Genomic DNA, 21,269 nt, shown 5'->3' with positions numbered 1-21,269 from the left:
CTTTCTAAGGTGTAGTTGTATCGTTATATATATATATATGTATATATATATATATATATATATATATATATATATATATATATATATATATATATATATATATATATATATATATATATATATATGGTTAATGGTAGTGGTTGTATCGTTATATACAGTATATGTGGTTAATGGTAGTGGTTGTTTCGTCATTTACAGTATATGTGGTTAATATCGTGGTTATATAGCTATATATATGTATAATGATAGTGGTTATTTTGTTATATATATATATATATATATATATATATATATATATATATATATATATATATATATATATATATATATATATATATATATATATATATATATATATATATATATATATATATATATATGGTCAATAGTAGTGGTTGTTTAGTTGTATATTTGTAATGGCAGTGGCTGTTTATATATATATATATATATATATATATATATATATATATATATATATATATATATATATATATATATATATATATGGTTAATGGTAGTGGTTGTATATTTATATATATGTGGTGTGTTTGTGTGTGCAATAGGGTGATGTGATGCGCCTAGTGTGGCAGCATTATGTTAGTGTTAAAGTGCAAGCACTTTCGCTTTCAGCCACGTCGTCATTAGCCTCGCGGCAAACAGGGAAGCAACTTGCATATGTCTTCCCCTGCCTTACACGGCCTCTTCACCACCAAGACTCCTGTTGTATCTCCTTGTGGCTTCACACGGTAACTGAGTGCCTTGTGGGCCCAGGCTAGACCAGCAGGATTCTCGTAGTAGCACTGGGCCCCAGTGGGATGGCGCATAGGCCCACTGGCATGTGGACACGTCCTGGCGCCTACCAACCACTGCCCCGCTGCCTTGTGGATTAACCTTGGCAGGTATAAGGCTACGGGAGTAATCTCTGCATCAGGCACACTTGCTTTCAGAGCTCCAACACCACCCAAACGATGGCGGAAGAGGGCAATGCATGATGGACAGGCTATTAAGGCGAAACCTAAGAAATTGGGCTATTGGCAGTCCATTGCAACTCTCCTTCTCCCCAGTCATTGCAACACTTGCACCACTGGATCAGGAAAGGGAGAGCCAAGATGTGTGGTTGCAGTCTGTGCTCATGCCTCACCACATAAATCAACTCAGGATCAGCCATCATCCAGCTCATCATACTCCTCTTCATCACCAAACCTTATAACCCCAAAAGAGCTATGGCGATGAACGAGTGGCGACGGGGACAGGCAAAGATGACTATCAAGAGTCTCTAGTCACAAATTTGCACATGGACGGCACAGACTAGATGGTCGTTTATGCACTGACATCTAGGCAGCAGTGCAATCCGGTTCCGTCTGTGCGACTCAGCTGCCCTTTCGAGGAGCCACTCTGCTTACCGCACATGGGGAGGGGACTATAAAAGGTGCCCCAAAACATAGGCTGCCTAAAGAACCAACCTGACTGGGCAACCGCACCCAGTAAGGTTATCCTTGTGCGGTCGAAAACACATTTATAATCACTGATCAAACAAAAAGAAACTATACAACCTCTTATGGTCACTGCATGGAATGTCAGGACCCTTCTGGTTACTTGCAGAAATGCACGTCCTGAAAGAAGAACCGCCCTTGTGGTAAAATATAACATTGACATCGCAGCCATTAGTGAGTTCTGGCTCCAAGATGAGGGTCGACTCACAGAACGGGGGTCTGGCTACACCTTTTCCTGGAAGGGTAAGCCTACTTCAGAGAGAAACCACATTTATGGAGTTGTTTTGCCATCCGCCAACGCATCCTACACAGGCTATCTGAAATGCCTGTTGGGATTAACGAACGCATCATGATGCTCAAAGTCCCTGAATCACTCACGTCATGTCTTTTTCATCAGTGTATACGCCCCAACACTGGATGCAGTGGGTGACATCAAGGAGGCCTTTTATGCTGACCTTGACAGAATGCTAACCTCTATCCCCAGAGAAAATAAGGTTGTATTCCTTGCTGACTTCAATGCCAGAATTTGCAGAGATGCTGACATTTGGCAGGGAATCATAGGGAGAAATGGACTAGGCAAGTGTAATCCCAACGGCCTACTCTTCCTCAGCAAGTGTGATGCACACAACCTCACTATCACCAATACCTTGTTTAGGCAGGCCGACGGGTTCAAGGGTTCGTGGCAACACCCACGATCCATAACAAACACTGGCATCTCAATGACTGCATCATTGTCAGAGAAAGAGATCGCTGTGACACTGATCATTGACTCGTCAGAGCTAAGCTCTCACCTCACGTCGCCCCAAAATGGAAAAAGGCAATAAACCTCCAGAAGAAGTTTTAACACTGAGAGTCTGGAGGATCCAGCGGTAGCATATGATTCCAGAGAGCAGCTTGAACATGGGCTGATAAACAACCCAACAACATACAACTAAAATCCCAGTGTCAAATGGAATACTCTAAACACTGTTATTACAAAAACAATCAGAGAGACCACTCGGTCAGGTCGAAGGAAAAGACCAGGACTAGTTTGATGAAAATAACCAGGAAATCATTGTACTCGTCGATGGCAACTCCCTTATTAAAGACGAAGAAGGTATCTGTCAGTGCTGGAAAGAGAACAACCACTCGCTGCTCAACCAAAACACCGATGTGGATGTTCTGACTACCCAGCAGGTACCTCAGCATCCAGAGCAGGAGGACCTCTGCTTACTAGCCGTCTCCACTCTCTCCTTGAGAATATAAGGGGAAAAGCTCTTAAAGATGCCTCCATCGTCAACATTTATAAGAACAAGGGAGACCTGTCAGACTGTGTCAACTACCGTGGGATTCCTCCCAGAATCTCAGTGTAGCTTTAGACCATCACATTATTTATGCTGCCCGCCAGATACAGGAAAAATGCAAAGAGCAACGTCATGGCCTATACATGGCCATTATTGACCTAACCAAGGCCTTCGACTCGGTCAACAGCGTAGCCCTCTGGCGGCCCCGCTGCCTGTTTGGCTGGCCACCAAAATTCATGGCCATTGTGAGGCAATTCCACGATGGCATGAACGGCAGTGTTCTGCATAATGGCACCCAGTCTGAGTTCCTCCCCATCCAAACGGGGGTTAAACAAGGATATGTACTGGCACCACGTCTCTTTTCCATTTTCTTGGCTGCCTTCCTTGCTCGTGCTAGTGCCAATTTAGCCTGTGTGAAATATAACAGAGTCTAGGACTGCTTTCGAAGCCGGATTTGGTAAAACGTTACTCTGACCACCTACGTGATACGGGTAGTTCCCATTAGAGGTTCACGGCGCCATAAGCTCGTTGAACAGGCTTTGTGTGAAATATAACAGAGTCTAGGACTGCTTTTAGTATCCTGGTGGTCCAGCGGTTAGCGTTCCCGGGTCACAGTCATGGGCTCGTGGGCCGTGGGTTCGAATCCTGGCGGGTTGAGGTGTTGATTGTATGTAGAAGTCCGCGTGTTTATTGGGCTTATGAAATATATATATATATATATATATATATATATATATATATAATATATATATATATAAATATATATATATATATATATATATATATATATATATATATTTATGTGTGTGTGTGGTGTGTGGTTAATGGTAGTGGTTTTATAGTTATATATATGTGGTTAATAGTAGTAATTGAATGGTTATAAGTATGTGGTTAATAGTAGTGGTTGTATGGTTATACATATGTGGTTAATGGTCGGGTATGGTTATATATATGCATACACAGAAGTTGTTGTTATTTTTGTTTATTAGTAACCCCCTTTTTTTCAAGTGTGCCCTTTCATCTCCTTAAAACTAGACATAATGATACGAAAGGCCAAGAGCCAAAGTGACAATTTCAGCAACTTACCCGGCAACTAGCCAAAAGTAACTACTTAGTGGCTCAATCAAACCATTAAAGGATTCGATCCGGCTGGAGGAAGCCTTGTTTCGCACCCAGTCCAGTTATATCACCAGGAAAAGAACCGCACCAGGTGAATCAACAACAAAATGCTATGGTAGCATCCACAGTGCACCCCAGAAGGAAGGGAGAAGCACCAAACAACACTTACTTCCGGGCCTCGGACAGCAAGCGGCGCACACACGGCGACTTATAACAAACACGGATAACGAATGTTAACCCTCAGAAACCAAGGTTAGAGACAATCCTGGCAAGGTCGCCACTTGTAAAGGATCTTATAAAAGGAAAGTCAAGAACCATGGGTTTCCAAGGGGTAACAAACAACAGTTAGAGATTGACATCTCAAAACTACGAAAATAATCACAATAATTGACACCACTCACACAAATATCAAATAAACAATTATGGGAGTCAAACAATTAATGGAGTCAAACAATTAAGGGAGTAAAAAAATTACGGGAGCCAAACAAAGTACAGATATATCCTACGGCTGCAGCCCGGTGGAATGTTCCGTTGATACAGTGGTCCTCTCTCAGGGGGAAGGTTCAGGTCAGCTTCCTCACTTGGCGCCGGCGTTGGTGGGCGATGTCTTGCCACACAGGAGAGACGCCAGGGCACGGACAGTGGATAGGGCGTGGAGGAAGTGGAGATGACGTGGCAGCTGCGGTAGTAGTTGGAGCAGGTGTCCTGAGATTGACAGCCAATTAGTGAAGGTCTGGGTAATCACCCCATGAGCCCCAAGAGCCTCAGATGAGTACCAGACCAGAGTTTGAACGAACAGCCGGGTGCAAGTGCAGCTGTGGTGTTGGCTGGGTAGTGTCTGATGAGTGACGAAGCAGCAGCGGTCTTCTCACCTCAGTCTACCCCCCCCCCCTTCCTAGTGTGGGCCGCGAACAAGCAAACGAGCGGCGGACAGCCATCCTGCTCGTTACAGCCCTTACACTCAACATACTCGTCGATGATAACCTTGCTGCTTTATCAGACTGGCAGAACAAACTTCAGTTTCAGAAGAAAGCGGCTGCCCAGCATGAACTTCTCATTCTAAAGAACAAATGGTTGTGAAACGCAAAAACTTGCAGATCAACACAAAATGCGAGAATTTTTAAATTCCACTAAAACACTTCATGGGCCAATCACTCATGGCGCAGAACCCCTCTGCTCATCCGACGGTAACTCCCCAATTAAAGACGAAGAAGGCATCTTTCAATGCTGGAAAGAGCACTACCATTCGATGGCTCAACCAAAACACCGATGTGGATGTCCTGACTATCAAGCAGGTCCCTCATCATCCAGACCTCAGCTATTCTCCATCCCTGTATGGTGGTAGTTACTGTCATCAAACAGATGAAAAATAGCAAAGCCTCATGGCCTGATGAACTTTCAGCCGAGGTGTATAAAGCAGGAGGACTTCTGCTTACCAGCCGTCTCCACTCTCTCCTGGAGAATATATGGCAAAAGGAGGAAATCCCCCAAGCTCTTAAAGACCCCCGCATCGTCAATATTTATAAGAACAAGGGAGACTGGTTAGACTGTGGCAACTACCACGGGTTATTGCTGCTTTCCTTATCTGGCAAGATTATCGCTTGAGTCCTCCTAAACAGACTTCTTCCTGAGGCGCAAAACTTCCTCTCAGAATCTCATTGTGACTTTAGAGTCTAGACTATCACATGGCACCACTGACATGATCTTTGTTGCCGGCCAGATGCAAGAAAAGTTCAGAGAACAACATTGTTACTTGTTTTTGGCTTTCATCAACCTTACTAGGGCCTCCGACTCGGTCAACAGGAAAGACCTCTGGCGGCCCCTCAGCCGTTTTGGCTGTCCACCAAAATTCAACTCCATGATGGCATGAACGGCAGTGTCCTCGGCAATGACACTCAATCAAAGTTCTTCCCTATCCAAACGGGGGTAAAACAAGGATGTGTACTGCCGCCAACTCTTGACTGCCTTCCATGCTTGTGCCAGTGCCAATTTTGCAGGCGGGGTGGACATCCAGTACCGGATAAAGGGTCTTTTCAACATAAGACGACTCCAGACAGGAAGAAAGGTGTGGGCGGCTTCCATTATTGGACTTCAGTATGCAGACCCACCTCACCTTTGTCGTTCATACAGAACATGACCTACAGGAGTTCCTTAACACCTACGCAGATGAGTATACACTCTTCGGCCTTGAGGTGCATGTGATGCCCCTCATAACACCATCTGTGAGGGAATTACTACACCACATCAGGCCCCTCATACACCATCTGTGAGGGAATTACTACACCACATCAGGCCTGTCATAACACCATCTGTGAGGGAATTACTACATCATCAGGCCCCTCATACACCATCTGTGAGGCTCCTCGTAACACCATCTGTGAGGGAATTACTACACCACGTCAGCCCTATAACACCACCTGTGAGGGAACTAGTACTCCACGTGATGCCCCTCATAACGCCATCTGTGAGGGAGTTACTACACTACGAGTCTGCTGTTTAACACCTCAGCTCACATGATCTACGTGTGTAAACATTAATCTGTATATTCACTGTCTGTTCCTTCACCTTTCTAATTAAGGCTTTTGTTAAACCACCAATGTATGTAATAAGTCATTTATGTCCAATGTATATTTTCAGCCTTCGGGCTGCAAACTTTTTCAATAAACCGTTCATTATTATTATTATTATTATTATTATTATTATTAAGATTCTCTTTCAGCATGCCTTTTGTTCAACCACACCTCCACCATCCATCCAGCTTAACGGTACTATCCTCTCTAATGTCACCCACTTTTAGTACCTCGGCCCCCACCTGTCCACCAATGCGGATATCGATGAACAAATTCAACATCGGATCAGATGTGCATCTCAAGCCTTTGGCAGACTCTATTCCCATGTCTTCAGCTGTAGGGAGCTAAAATTATCTACAAAGTTGTACATATATCAAGCAGTGGTCCTTACCACTCGGGTTTATGGCAACAAGATATAGGTCACACAAAGGAGGCACTTCAAGGCACTTGAAAACTTTCACCAACGAAGTCTACGTTCCATTCTCTGAGTTCGCTGGGAATCCAGTATTTTCGCTGACACCAATTGTAGGAGCCTTGAGTCTACCATTATCCATGAAGAACTAGGTTTGACTGGCCATGTTACCGCATGGGCGACAGTAGACTGCCGAAGCATCTACTTTACAGTCACCCAAATGAATAGTAAACGTAACGTATGAGGGTAACTGAAAAGGTATAAGAATAAGTGCCAAATCGAGCCCCTCACCTGGGAGACAATCATTTCACACCGTAACGTTTGGAAGAGCACCACACAATTGGTGTCAATACTTTCGAGTTAGCCGGACTGCCTACTGAGGCAGACAAGCGCTAATGCCGGAAAGACGCTACCGCCGCCCATCCCACACTAGATGTAAGCCTTCCACAAGTGCAACATCCGTGGACGACCCTGCCGGTCCCGTGTCGGCCTTTTGCTGTTACCTAAGAGCTCACCAACTCTCATCATTATACTATTGCTGGATGATCGTCATACTCGATTTCGAGTAACAGCAAAGTAGTAGTAGTAGTGCGTGTCTTTCCTTACTACCTCTCTTTCTTTATCATTATCATCGTCTGTCTCTCTCTTTTAGTGTGTGTGTGTGTGTGTGTGTGTGTGTTTGTTTTTTTCTTATATTACTACCTCTCTTTTTTGCTGACATTCTTTCTCTCATTTAGTGTGTGAGTGTAATAATAATAATAATAATAATAATAATAATAATAATAATAATAATAATAATAATAATAATAATAATAATAATAATAATAATAATAATAATAATAATAATAATAATAATCGGTTTATTAATAGAGTTGCAGCCGGTGGCTGAAAATAAAAAGACATACATTTGATTTGGGCATAATGATATTATATGCATTAAATACATTTGCAGGGCTGTACAGTACATAAATCAGGAGTTGTTTATTATTTTAGCAATAGATGGGATGGTGCTATTCTTATATCTATCGGTGCAGGCTCTTATGGGCTGAATTTTGTTGTAGTGGCGGACTGTGCGAGGTGGGTTGGGGGGCTGCTGGTGGCAGTAGGTGGCGATGACGAGGGTGGTGCATTAGTTGGCTGCCAAACCTTTCCAGTGCGTGGTGGTGGAGGTCACTGAGGGATGGCATTTCCAGGGTGGAGAGAGCGTTGGTGTAGCCGGAGTATTCTGCGCCGAGCATGATTCTGCAGGCCCTTTTCTGTACCTTCTCTAGCTGACGTTGTGGGGTGGAGTTGAGAGAAGACGACCAGGCTGGTGATGCATACTTTAGTTTGGGGAGAATAAAGGGGTTGTAGATGGTCCTCAGCTCTGGCGTGGGTGTCCCAAGTGACCTAAGTAAGCGTAACATGTAGAGACAGTACGAGGCTGCCTTGACTGTGTTATTTACATGGGCCTTCCAGTCAAGTTGTCTATAGTTACACCCAGGAGTTTGGCAGACTGCCCCAGCTGGAGAGAATGGGCACCCACTGTGACTGCTGGGGCTTGCACTGGAGTGGTGGCGGTATTGATGTGCATGACTACAGTTTTGGTGTGGTTGATGGTGACCTTGTTCTCCGTAGTCCATGCCTGTAGCCTGTCCAGGGTGCCTTGTAGCGATGAGTAGTCTGATGCGGTGTTGTCCACTGAAACCCCCACAGTGCAGTCATCCACGTACTTCCACCTGTGAGGAGTGTCCGATAGAGCATCGTTGATTAGGATGAGGAAGCACAGTGGTCCCATCTTGGTCCCCTGGAGAACACCGCAGGTGAGGTGTTGGAATGTGGAGACCGAGCCTTGATTCCTCACTGCCTGGCGACGTCCACTCAAGAAATCAGTGAGCCATGAGACCAGGTTGGTGGGCAGCCCTAGTGCAATAGCCTTGTTGATAACAGTACAGTGATCAACACGGTCAAAGGCCTTCCTGAAGTCAACAAGGTCAAAGGCCTTCCTGAAGTCAACAAGGTCAAAGGCCTTCTTGAAGTCAACAAGGGCAATGGCCAGTGATGTCTTACGTTTCTGCAAGTTTTTGTGCAGAAAATCCAGAAAGCTCACCAAGCAGTGTGATGTAGAGGAGGTCCTCATGTTGCCAAATTGCTGTGGATCAATTGACTAATAGATTCTGGTAAATGTCCACTCAAAAACAAAGTCCTCACAAAGTAGACTGGGTATGGGGGTAATGGCAACTGGCCGTAGGTCGTTAGGGGACTGTCGGGTGGTGACCTTGGGCATTTGCTTTGTCTGAGGAATGAATTTATAATAGAACAGAGGGGGGTGGCAAGTTCGACTGCAAACTCCTTGTATATTTTGATTGGGAGGTCAATTGGGGTCCTGGAGCGTTTGGATTTAAATTTCAGGAGTTTGTTGGCGATTTCATATGGTTGAACACTGGGAGGGGGGGAGGGGGAAGGTAAGTAAGCCTGAAGGAGAGTGAGGTCAAGACTGGGTAAGGTATGACATATGGTAGCAAAATGGTTATTAATTATCTCAGCTGCCTCCTCACCAGGTAAATGTGAGATAAAAGGAAGTGTGGGAGACTGACGGTTGAGACCACAGAGATCTTTTACCTTGGAGTACCACTGACCGATGCCGACTTCCTTGAGGCCGTGCACTTTCCTGGGATAATAAGTCTTCTTGGCAGACTTGATTTCCCTGATGACCTGGTTATGTAGACTTTTGTACAGGCGGTTGTTGGTGTAGTATGCCTTGTTGCGCTGCTCAATAAGTCTTTTCATGCGGGACGTAATCCACGGGACATCATCGGGGTGGATCCTCAGTGTTTTGACTGGAAAGAAGTGGTGGTAGGCTTTGGTGATAGTGTCCAGGTAATTATCCCACTTGTTCTGCAAATCGTCTACCGTCTACCGTGATCGTCTACCGTGTGTGTGTGTGTGTGTGTGCCTCTCTCTTTTATTCTATTATATCTCCTTCTTTTTTCCCACTATCATCTTTCTCTCTCTTCGTCTCTCTGTCATTCTATTTTTCCGTTTTTTTCCTCCTAAAGTCAGAGAATCTCAGAACAAGAAAAGAAAGTTGTCAGGTACAAACACGACCCTCGCCGTGTCTCAGCCTTGGGAAATCAGTGGAGTGCCAATGTCTCAACTTTAATCAGAAAACTTCACGTTAAGAGGAAGTTTAATTTTTTTTTGCTTGACACCCCAAACATGGCAAACAAAATTGAGGTGATGTATTTTTTTCTTCTATTATATATTATAATAAGCACAGAAGTTTGGTCTTATAGGCCATTCACATAAAGCTTTGGGCTATATATATATATATATATATATATATATATATATATATATATATATATATATATATATATATATATATATATATATATATATATATATATATATATATATATATATATAAATGTGTATATAATTTTTTTTTTAGTAGAAAAAGGATATAAGAGTGGAGGTTGGTAAGGGTCCAGGTAATATACTGTAGTGTGCTTAGAGAGACAAGGTGAAATGGTGGTGAAATGGAAGGGGTATCAGTGTGTTTTTGAGTGTGCTGGAAAAAGGGGGTGAAGTGCTGGTGGATTAATTTTATTATTTATCTTGCCACTTACAGCAGCTAATTTATTATGTACCCCATACTCATCCTGTGAGTGGTAGCGTCTGTATAACTAACCCGAGTGGTCAGAGTATTATGGCATTGAATATTACGGAGTATTTCAAATAATTGTTTTGTTAAGTTCTGTGAATACAGGAGTGAATACAAGAGTGTGAGGTAATATGTCTGGCCGAACACTTTGTCATTCACATTTGCGTGAGAGGTGGTCAAGCCCATTGTGTGTTTGTTTCTATGCATGGGAAATGATATAGCTACTGAGTATAAATAAGTGGATGCAATCTTAATATGTCAGCTATATTGCAATTAGAGATATAATATTGTACCATTTCACACACAGTGTGCTTGTACCTGTCCCTAAAAGGCTATATCTTCACAAAATCAATGACGTAGTGTTCGACTGCGTGGCCGTATGTTTGACCACACACTTTTCATTTAGTATTGTTCACATCTGCTTGAGGGATATACTGTCGGAGGTAATTATATCCTAACCTTAGTCTAGCGGTTACAACATTATTTAAGGAACATCATTGGCCAAAGGAAGGCTATAGGTAGAAGGATAAATCGTGGCGAAATTCACCTCCGGGACTATTATAGGGTATTGGCGAGTAGGGTTAAAACCGAGATAAGGAAAGCAAAGAGGAATAATGAGGTAAGGATAGCAAGGGAGGCGAAGACAAACCCCAAAGGATTCTACCAAATGTATCAAACTAAAACACGAGAAACGATTGGACCAATAAGGTCAGACACCGGCGAGCTCACTGATAACGACAGAGAAATGAGCAATAGTTTGAATAAATATTTTTCAACAGTTTTCACCACCGAAAATTTAAACATGATACCCGAGGCACCGACTCTATTCAGAGATATTGAAGAAAACAAATTAAGTGAGATAGTAGTGACTAGTAACGATGTTAGTAAGCAAATAGACAAACTAAAGCCTAATAAGTCACCTGGTCCCGATGAGATATTTGCCAGAGTATTAAAGGAATGTAAGGAAGAGCTTAGTATGCCCTTAACAAAGTTGTTTAACATGTACTTAAAAACAGGTGTAGTACCAGAATCCTGGAGGATAGCGAATGTAATACCGATTTTCAAGAAGGGGGATAGATCACTATCCTCTAACTACCGCCCAATCAGTTTAACATCAATAGTAGGCAAATTACTGGAAGCAATCATCTCAAACTCTATTCGAAATCACCTGGAGAAGCACAGATTGATCAATGATTCCCAGCATGGCTTCACAAGCGGACGCTCTTGCCTAACTAATCTATTAACATTCTTTTCATCAGTTTTCGAATCGGTGGACGAGGGGCACAATTATGATGTGGTATATCTCGACTTTAGCAAAGCCTTCGACAGAGTCCCCCACGAAAGACTAATTAGAAAGGTAGAAGCACATGGCATCAAAGGTAACATCCTTAAATGGATTAGGGCGTGGTTACAGGACAGGAAACAGCGAGTGAGCATTAACGGCACTAAGTCCCATTGGAGCAACGTCACAAGTGGAGTTCCCCAAGGCTCAGTACTTGGACCATTATTATTTATTATATACATAAACGACATAGATATCGGCATAGACAGCAACATAAGTAAATTTGCTGATGACACTAAAATAGGACGTGTTATTAAATCTGACGAGGACTTGGCAAAACTACAGGAAGATCTAAACAAATTTTTCGAATGGTCTGAAAAATGGCAGATGAAATTCAACGTCGACAAATGTAAAGTACTCAGTATAGGAGATGTAAACAGGGAAACCAGATACCAGATGAACAACGATGCCATAGAGAAATCCGACTGCGAAAGAGATTTAGGAGTAATGATAAGTAGGAACCTTAAACCAAGTAAACAATGTGTTTTTGCTCGTAACAAGGCTAATAAAGTACTTGGGTTCATACAAAGGAGTGTTAGTTACAAGACTAGCGAGGTCATCGTAAAACTGTATCTTGCTCTTGTGAGACCACACCTGGACTACGCAGTTCAGTTCTGGTCACCGTATTACAGAATGGATATAGAATCCTTGGAAAGAATTCAGAGGAGAATGACAAGACTAATCCCGGGCATTAGGAACCTTGAATATAGAGACAGGCTAAAGCATCTTAATTTGCACTCCCTCGAGAGACGTAGAGCGAGGGGCGACCTGATAGAGGTGTATAAGTGGAAGGCAGGGCTAAACAAAGGGGACATTACAAAGGTACTCAAACTATCCAACCAGGAGCGAACTCGTAACAATGGTTTTAAATTAGATAAATTTAGATTTAGGCTTGAAATCGGTAAACACTGGTTTGGAAACAGAGTAGTGGATGAATGGAACAAGTTACCAAATATCATCATTAACTCGAATATGCTGAATAGCTTCAAACATAGGTTGGATGCTTATATGAGCAATAGGGGTTGGGTGTAAACGGGACTGCCCAGTATGGGCCAATAGGCCCGCTGCAGTTTCCTCCATTCTTATGTTCTTATGTTCTTATCTTATGATCTATCATGAGGTTGAATTCAATTATCCTATCTTTGATACTGGGTATACCTAGTTTTTTCTCATATTAAGTACTTTAGTACTCATGGGACAGCTTAGCACCATAATGTGGGTTGTACCCGCTACACTTCTAAGAGGTTTCAGTCTGTCAATACATTGGTGGGTTAGCTGTTGCATGGCAACCATGATATTTAAAAGAAGAGACATAGTCAGTAGTGTTGAATTGAATTGAATTGAATAGAAACAGTGTATTTAGCCAGAAAAACACAGATATAGAGTGGATAATAATACGAACATTAACATGGCTGAGCCAGTTGAGAACCTGAGCTCTCTTTTAGGCACCTGATCTAATATACTATAGGACTAGGCGTGTGTCTGTCTGTGTGTGTGTCTCTTCTGGGCAACCGAAACAGCACAATCGTTTTTCATCAAACTTGGTGGAAAAATCGCCAAAAAATCATAGAGTGGAACAAACCTGGTCCCATGTCGATGGTTTTTATAGGAAGGCATTAAATAACCATTTTATTTACAGTGGAAAACGATACAAGTCTACGGTCCTTGCGCACCCTCATTCGCTGTATGATGTCAGCCCACGATTGCATTTGTCGTACGGCTCCCTCATACTCCCCCCACTATTTCTCTTAGCCTACTTTTTTTAATGTTGTTTGGATTAGTAAAGAAAGGAAGATGAGTAAATAGAAGAATAAAGAAGGGGAAACAGAAAGTAGTTAGAGATAACAGGGGTGGGGGAGCTGAGTTTTATCATGCGTCTGGATGCGCAGTTTCAACGTTACCAGACCTTACAGCTACAGTGTGTATTTATTCCTGTGGCTGACTGTACATGGAAAAGGAGAAGAGATAAAAGATAATTGCAGGAATGCATGGAAAAGATAGAAAGGGAGAAGAGAAGGAGAAGAAGAGAGACTGAATCATCATTATCCTTAAGAGGTGAGCGAAGAAAGGAGATGGGAGAGAGGGATAGTGAGAGGTGGATGTATGAATGGAGGGATGTGTTTTTTAAAGTTCTCAGAATACCATATTAAAATCAACTATTTAATAAGGAAGAAAAAGTGCTAAATATGATGAGTAGTGTAATGGAGAGCCATAGAGATATATAAATAATGATAGAGATAGTACGGATAAAAATGGAGAGAGAGAGAGAGAGAGAGAGAGAGAGAGAGAGAGAGAGAGAGAGAGAGAGAGAGAGAGAAGCGGACAAACAAAAGACATAGACATAATACAGACAGATTCAAGGGTACACAGAAAGACAGACAGATACACAGACTTATGAAACACAAAAACAACATATAAGACAGACATATACACACAGACAGACAGGGATGACTACAATAGACACAGGGTGAATATAGACAGTGAAACACACAGGAGGTTGAAAAAATAGACAGATTCATGCATGCACAAATAGACAATATGGCAACTAACATGACAGACAGACAGACAGACAGCTGACTGACTGGTTCACATTAGACAAACAGGCAGACACACGCCAACAACGGATAAGACAGACAGATTTGACGACACAAAGAGTGCAGACGGGCTTACAGTCAAACACCATGCATACGAACATACAGTTGGGATGGCAATAGACAGGACGGATAGACTTGAGACAGATTAGAAGGCATTTAAAAACAAGAATAACACCAAATTGACCATAGCTACGTCAGTGAGGGTAGCTGGTCTTAATCCACCAGCGTAAATAATAAGACGCATTGAAAACTAAAACCATCGCGCAGAAAGAACATCGATGGTCGGTCAGTCATGTGAGATGGGCCTAAAACTGACTAACATAGATGATGACTATGATGACTTAACACAGGTGATGACTTAAGCAGATGGTGACTAATCTAACCAGAATCAAGGACACTTCTCTTCATAATATAATTTATCTCGGAATGATCATCGGTGATTCATAATAATTTGTTTTTATGATTTTAACCTCTCCTTATGGCGAATATTTCTTTAACTAATTATTCTAACCTTTATTCTATTCCTTCCTATAGTATACTAGATACTTACAGCATCCGTAAGACATTAGCTATTAGAAATGTGATTAAATGTTTTGTTATTAATCCAGTGTGAAATGTATCGGTATTGGTGGTACAATCCTAATAGTCTCTAAGCCTGTTGATTAGGTGAGGTTAATCTGGGTTTATTGAGATTAAAAATTAGGTGTAGGGTTTATTCTACCTGTGTTAGTCTCAGGTACGACCCACATTGAAACAAATCACGACCATAATTATAACAACCACGACCATGATTATAACAACCACGACCATGATTATAACAACCACGACCATGATTATAACAACCACGACTATGATTATAACAACCACGACCATGATTATAACAACCACGACCATGATTATAACAACCACGACTATGATCATAACAACCACGACCATGATTATAACAACCACGACTATGATTATAACAACCACGACCATGATTATAACAACCACGAACATGATTATAACAACCACGACCATGACTATAGCAACCACGACAATGATTATAACAACCACGACTATGATCGTAAAACTATGACTAACAACCAGGACCATGATTATAACAGTCACGACCATGAATATAACAACCACGACCATGATTATAACAACCACGACCATGACTATAGCAACCACGATGAATGATTATAACAACCACGACTATGATCGTAACCATGACTATGATCATAACAACCAGGACCATGATTATAACAGTCACGACCATGAATATAACAACCACGACCATGATTATAACAACCACGACCATGATTATAACAACCACGACTATTATTATAACAACCACGACCTTGATTATAACAACCACGACCATGATCATAACCACGACCATGATTATAACAACCACGACCATGATTATAACAACCACGACTATGATTATAACAAGCACGACCATGATTACAACACCCACGACCATGATCATAACCACAACCATGATTATAACAACCAGGACCATGATTATAAGAACCACGACCATGATTATAATAATCACGACCATGATTATAACAACCACGACCATGATTATAACAACCACGACCATGATTATAACAACCACGACCATGATTATAACAACCACGACCATCTGGAAAACGATGTTGCTGTACGCTGTCAGCCTGACGGCGCTTGCACGCTAGTCAAGCACGAGCGTTCGAACTTTCAAGCCTTAGTAAACTGTACCACCGAACTCGCCACCAGGCACGAAGGGCCCAAGATCACTTGTATATACATTTATCTCAAGGAAGTATTATGTAACATTTAGTATCATCTGGAATAGTACAATAGCATGGTGGTAGTAAGACCATCTCATAATGTTACCACGTTTATCACTTCAATATTTATTGATTTTATTTTATTTATTTATTTTTTATTTATTTATATATACATAAAATACAGTGAAATTGAAAAACATAAGTAGAATGGGGGAGCAGTACAACATGGGTTGTACAGTAATAAGGTTGAACAAGAGGACAGAGCTGTCAGGATTATGTCTAGTTGTCAATTATGTTTATTGCAATGGTACTTTCTTATCTACTTACATGATGCTTTCCAACAAAACGGTTTTGATGATACATTAAAAACAGGTACTGTAAATTTAGTAGGTGTGACAAGAAATATTGATACTTAAACAATAGATATTTTTTAAGAGATGATTTAAAGGAAGGGAGCGTAGTCTTTGCTCGGATGGGTGGGGGTAAGTTGTTCCACACCTTCACACAGTGATATTTTATGGAGGTCTGGGACTGGGAGGAGCACATGGGGGGGTGGTCTTAGTAGCTCTGGGTGCCTTAAGTTGTATCTCTGATTATTCCGGAACTGGAAATAATTATTGTCAAGCAAGTGATTGATAGATTTGCAAACAAAGAGGGTACAACAATAGTGTTAATATCTTTGAATTTTAAAATTTTCAATATAGCAAATTTCTCGTTTGTGTGATCTGTTTTTTTCAAGTAGGTCATTGTCCGTACAACTCTCTTTTATGCAGTAACCAGAGATTGTGTTATTTGAGGAGCCAGAGGCCCCCCATAGTGTGTGACAGTGCATCAGGTGATGGTAGACAAGATAATGATAGATTTCTTTCATTGCTGTGAGAGTGAGTGATTGTCGAGTGTGATACATGATACCGCACTGTTTATTGACTCTACTGTGAATGGCGTGTATGTGGTTTCTCCAGTTAAGTTTCTCATCAACATAGCTTCGAAGAATTTAGAATTTTGTTTGCCTTTTAGGACTGTATTACCAAGGTACAGAGGGTCCAAGTTTGGGGGTAAGTTTTTCCTTCTGTGAAAGATCGTGTAGTGGGTTTTCTCGAGGTTTAAGGTCAGTTTATTACGTATTTCCCAGCTCCTGACATTAGTTAATTCAGTGTTCATAGTTCTCATCAAGGAATGGAGGTCTGAGTTGCTGGCATAGAGATTACTATCGTCTGCAAATAAGTTGTATTTTATGAGTGAGCTGGCGTGGACTATGTCGTTTATGTACAACAAAAACAGTACTGAACCGAGAATGGAACCTTGGGGGACTGCATACAAGATTGGCGAGGAGTCAGATTGGTGGTTATTATAGTAGACATACTACATCCTTTTTGACAGATATAAGGTAAACCAAATGTGGGACAGGCCCCAAACGCCTTAATATTCAAGCTTTGAATGGAGGATGGTATGGTCGACAGTATCGAAGGCTTTAGAGAGGTCCAAGAATATACCGACTGTGAACTGACTGTCATCAAAGGAATTTAAGATGTCATTAGTAAAGGATAGCAGAGCACTCTCAGTCGACCTTCTAGCTCTAAATCCAAACTGGGAGTCTGTAAAGATGTTATTGGCATTGCAGAAGGAATTTGGTCTATTACATGCTAGCTTTTCCAGTATCTTACTCAAGGCTGGGAGGACTGATATGGGGCGGTAATTCTTGAAGAGACCTTTGTCCCCAGATTTTTTATATGCTGGGTGAACTTTTGCAATTTTCAGTTTATCAGGAAAGACACCACTAGTGAAGGAGGAGTTACAAATGTGTAGGAGAACAGGTAATAATAAGTGGGCTACTTTCTTAATGATCCTCATTGGTATACTGTCTTCGCCTGCTGCTGCATCTTTGGACATTTTTATGATGGCCAGTAATTCATCTGCTGTGACAGGGGATAAGAACGACTCATTTTGCTGTCTGTTTTCTAAGTAGGCTCTAAATTCCTTATGGTGATCTGGGATGCTCTCTGCAAGATTTATGCCAACATTAATAAAATATTCATTGAAGTGGTTGGCAATGGGAGAGGATTCCGTTGCAACTGAATCATTTATCATAAAACTGAGTGGGGGGTCGAAGGCTGAGTGTTCCTGTTCTGAATAGAATTTATGACATTCCAGGTTTTCTTACTGTCGCCTGATGCTGACAGGAGCTTATTTGTATAATAGTTGTTACCTATCTTGAACTTGGCGGGGTCGCGTTTGCGGTTACCAGCTTGTTTGTTGAACATCTTAGTTTTACCAGTGGAGATAATAAGACTGAGGTTCTCTTAGGCTGCGTGTACATGGTTCAGGGTGGTTTCCATTTCAAGATGAGTTTTAGTATGTACAGTCTCGTTCAAGATTCTTTGAACACTGCTCCTGCTGAGCAGCTTCCCCCCTTGGCCAATGTCCGGCCCAATCCCCAAGTCCCTCTCTCCGATCCATCCTCACATAATCAAAAGTGACAATTTCGTTTCGGAAAGAAGTAGGACCAGTTGGCAACTCAAGGTCGTTTGTTTATTATAGTACCGAGTAAAAATCATGAATGAATGTAAAACTGATCGGTGATTGGTTACTGGTATATACGGTTAATTTGATATTAAAATGGATAGAGCAATGGGCCAACCTATATGAATTTATGTTTACATGATTAAACATAAGTAAAATCGGTAAGTATGTTAAAGAACATCATGCATCGGCCACAGCTGTGTGCAGGCTGTTTATGAGGTTGCTTGTTTATCATTAATTTAAACTAATAATATTTTCAAACGTTTAATCCCTTTCGGGTAATTAATCCAGTCGTATGTAACCGATGCTAAACAGATTTTTTTCTAAAGACGCTGATTCCATGCAACGCAAACTGTTGTTTTAATTCGCTGTAGGATTAAGCAGAATCATCGGTTCACCGCTACCTGAAGAGAGCGAGAGAGTGTGTATGTGTGTGTGTGTGTGTGTGTGTGTGTGTGTGTGTGTGTGTGTGTGTGTGTGTGTGTGTGTGTGTGTGTGTCAGTCAGCCTATGTATGTGTTTAATAATGACGTATAATTGAAGGTGATGGTAATTTATCTTACGAACCATCCATCTGATGGTGTGAATTAGTGCAGTAGCATATGCCTAATACTTTTTACAAGCCTTTATCTAGTTGTATCATTGTCATTCTAATACTGAATATCAGCAAAATGGTATTTCTTTCGTTGGGTGACTATTTGCCCCCTCCCCCAAAAATCCTTGTTTCTGACTTGTGTAGATTACGTCACTTTTAGTTTAGTACCTCATATCAACACCCGAGAACGAGTTACTGCACCACGTGAACACCACACCAGCCGGTGTCCCCATGACTACGTGAGGTCCTTCATATCAACACCCGAGGACGAGTTACTACACCACGTGAACACCACACCACCCGGTGTCTCCATGACCAGTCCAGGCCCGGGCCATCAACTGTAAACTATAATAATTTGTATGTACAATTCATGTTCCTTCTTCTTTCAGTAATGAAAGCTTTTGTTAAACGACCCACCCACCCCACGTCTTTGTATGTAATAAGTCATTTTTGTCCAATGTATATTTTCAGCCTTCGGGCTGCAGAACTTTTTCAATAAACCGTTGATTATTATTGTGGGAGACTCAGGTGGTCCTTACACTCAGGGGTAAAGGAAACACACTGATGTCAAGTCCGTAAGTTCTATTTCTGGTACAAACACAAAAAGGAGTTAAGACAGGGGTACAAAGCGTCCTGTCTTGGAATCTCTCTGGGTATCTCTATCTGCGCATGCGCGTACAGCGCGCATGTGCTCAAAACCTGAACTAACACTCGGTGACAAAAGGGAGTATGATTATAAAACATATAATACAGAGACCTGAATCAATAATGGTAAATAGTACAGAGTTACATATTACAGCCATATTCGTCTCATATATCTACACCTCCCTCCCCCCTCACGCTCGTAGTGCAATCTCGAGTTGACTCTTTTTCCAGGAGCCTTTGAGAGTGACGTGGGAAAACTGGGGGGTCACTGAATGAGGACTTACTTTTCTCATCCAAGCAAGGGTTCACAGGGATATGGGGGAGGGGTTCACCACTAGGGGACGGTACTGAACGAAGAAAGCGGCGATTCCGCCACCATACCCGACCACTAGGGAGACGGACCTCGTAATCCCTGGTCTTGCCGCAGCCCATGACAACCCCGACCTTGTCCCAGCGGTGAGACGTCGGGTCTTGAACCCGAACTGTTTGCCCGATACTCAACCTGGGAAGGGGTCGGGCGTGCTGATCGTACTGTGCCTTTACCTGGTCAGCACGGGCGGCTGCACGACGATCGCAGTCCTCGGTCTTGGCCTGCCACTCCCTCGAGAAGGACTCAGGATGGGCAGGGACACATGACCGTAGTGGGTGGCCGTATAACATCTGTGCTGGGGAGCGACCTGTGAAGTTGGGGGTATTCCGCAATTCCAATAAACCCCGGTCAAACTTCTCACAGTCAATGTTGCCTGAGGGTGCCGTCTTGAGGATGAGATGCTTGACGGACTTTACGGCAGCCTCGGCATGTCCATTGGACTGGGGATAATGTGGCGAGGACACCACATGATAAACTCCCCATCGCTCCATGCAGTCCCGGAAGTCGTTGCTGGTGAACTGGGGCCCGCCGTCAGTCCTCAGGCGGAGAGGGACACCAACTTCCCGGAAGTAGCGACAGAACATACGTACTGTATGAGAGGCAGTAGTGTTGCCTCCGCAGGGAACGACAACAGGCCACCCTGAGAGCCGGTCGGCGATGACGAGAAAGGACTTTCCCGCCACAACGAAGAAATCCGCAGAGACGGACTCAAAGGGCCTCGTAGGGTTGTCGTTGTTCATGAGGGGTTCCTGCTGCTGACTAGGCTGCAGCACCTGGCATGGCTCGCAGACTTGAACGGAACTAGCGATGTCGGAGTCGATGCCTGGCCAAAAAACAGCTTGTCTCGCCCGGCGCTTCGTAGCTTCCACACCCCTGTGGCTGTCGTGCAGGTGGGCTAGGGTGCGGTGGCGGAGGGCGGCA

The sequence above is a fragment of the Homarus americanus genome, unplaced genomic scaffold (assembly GCF_018991925.1).
Source record: "Homarus americanus isolate GMGI-L3 unplaced genomic scaffold, GMGI_Hamer_2.0 scaffold6317, whole genome shotgun sequence".
NCBI lineage: Eukaryota > Metazoa > Arthropoda > Malacostraca > Decapoda > Nephropidae > Homarus > Homarus americanus.
The sequence above is the reverse complement of the archived record's forward strand: the minus strand, read 5'-3'. Positions refer to the sequence as shown.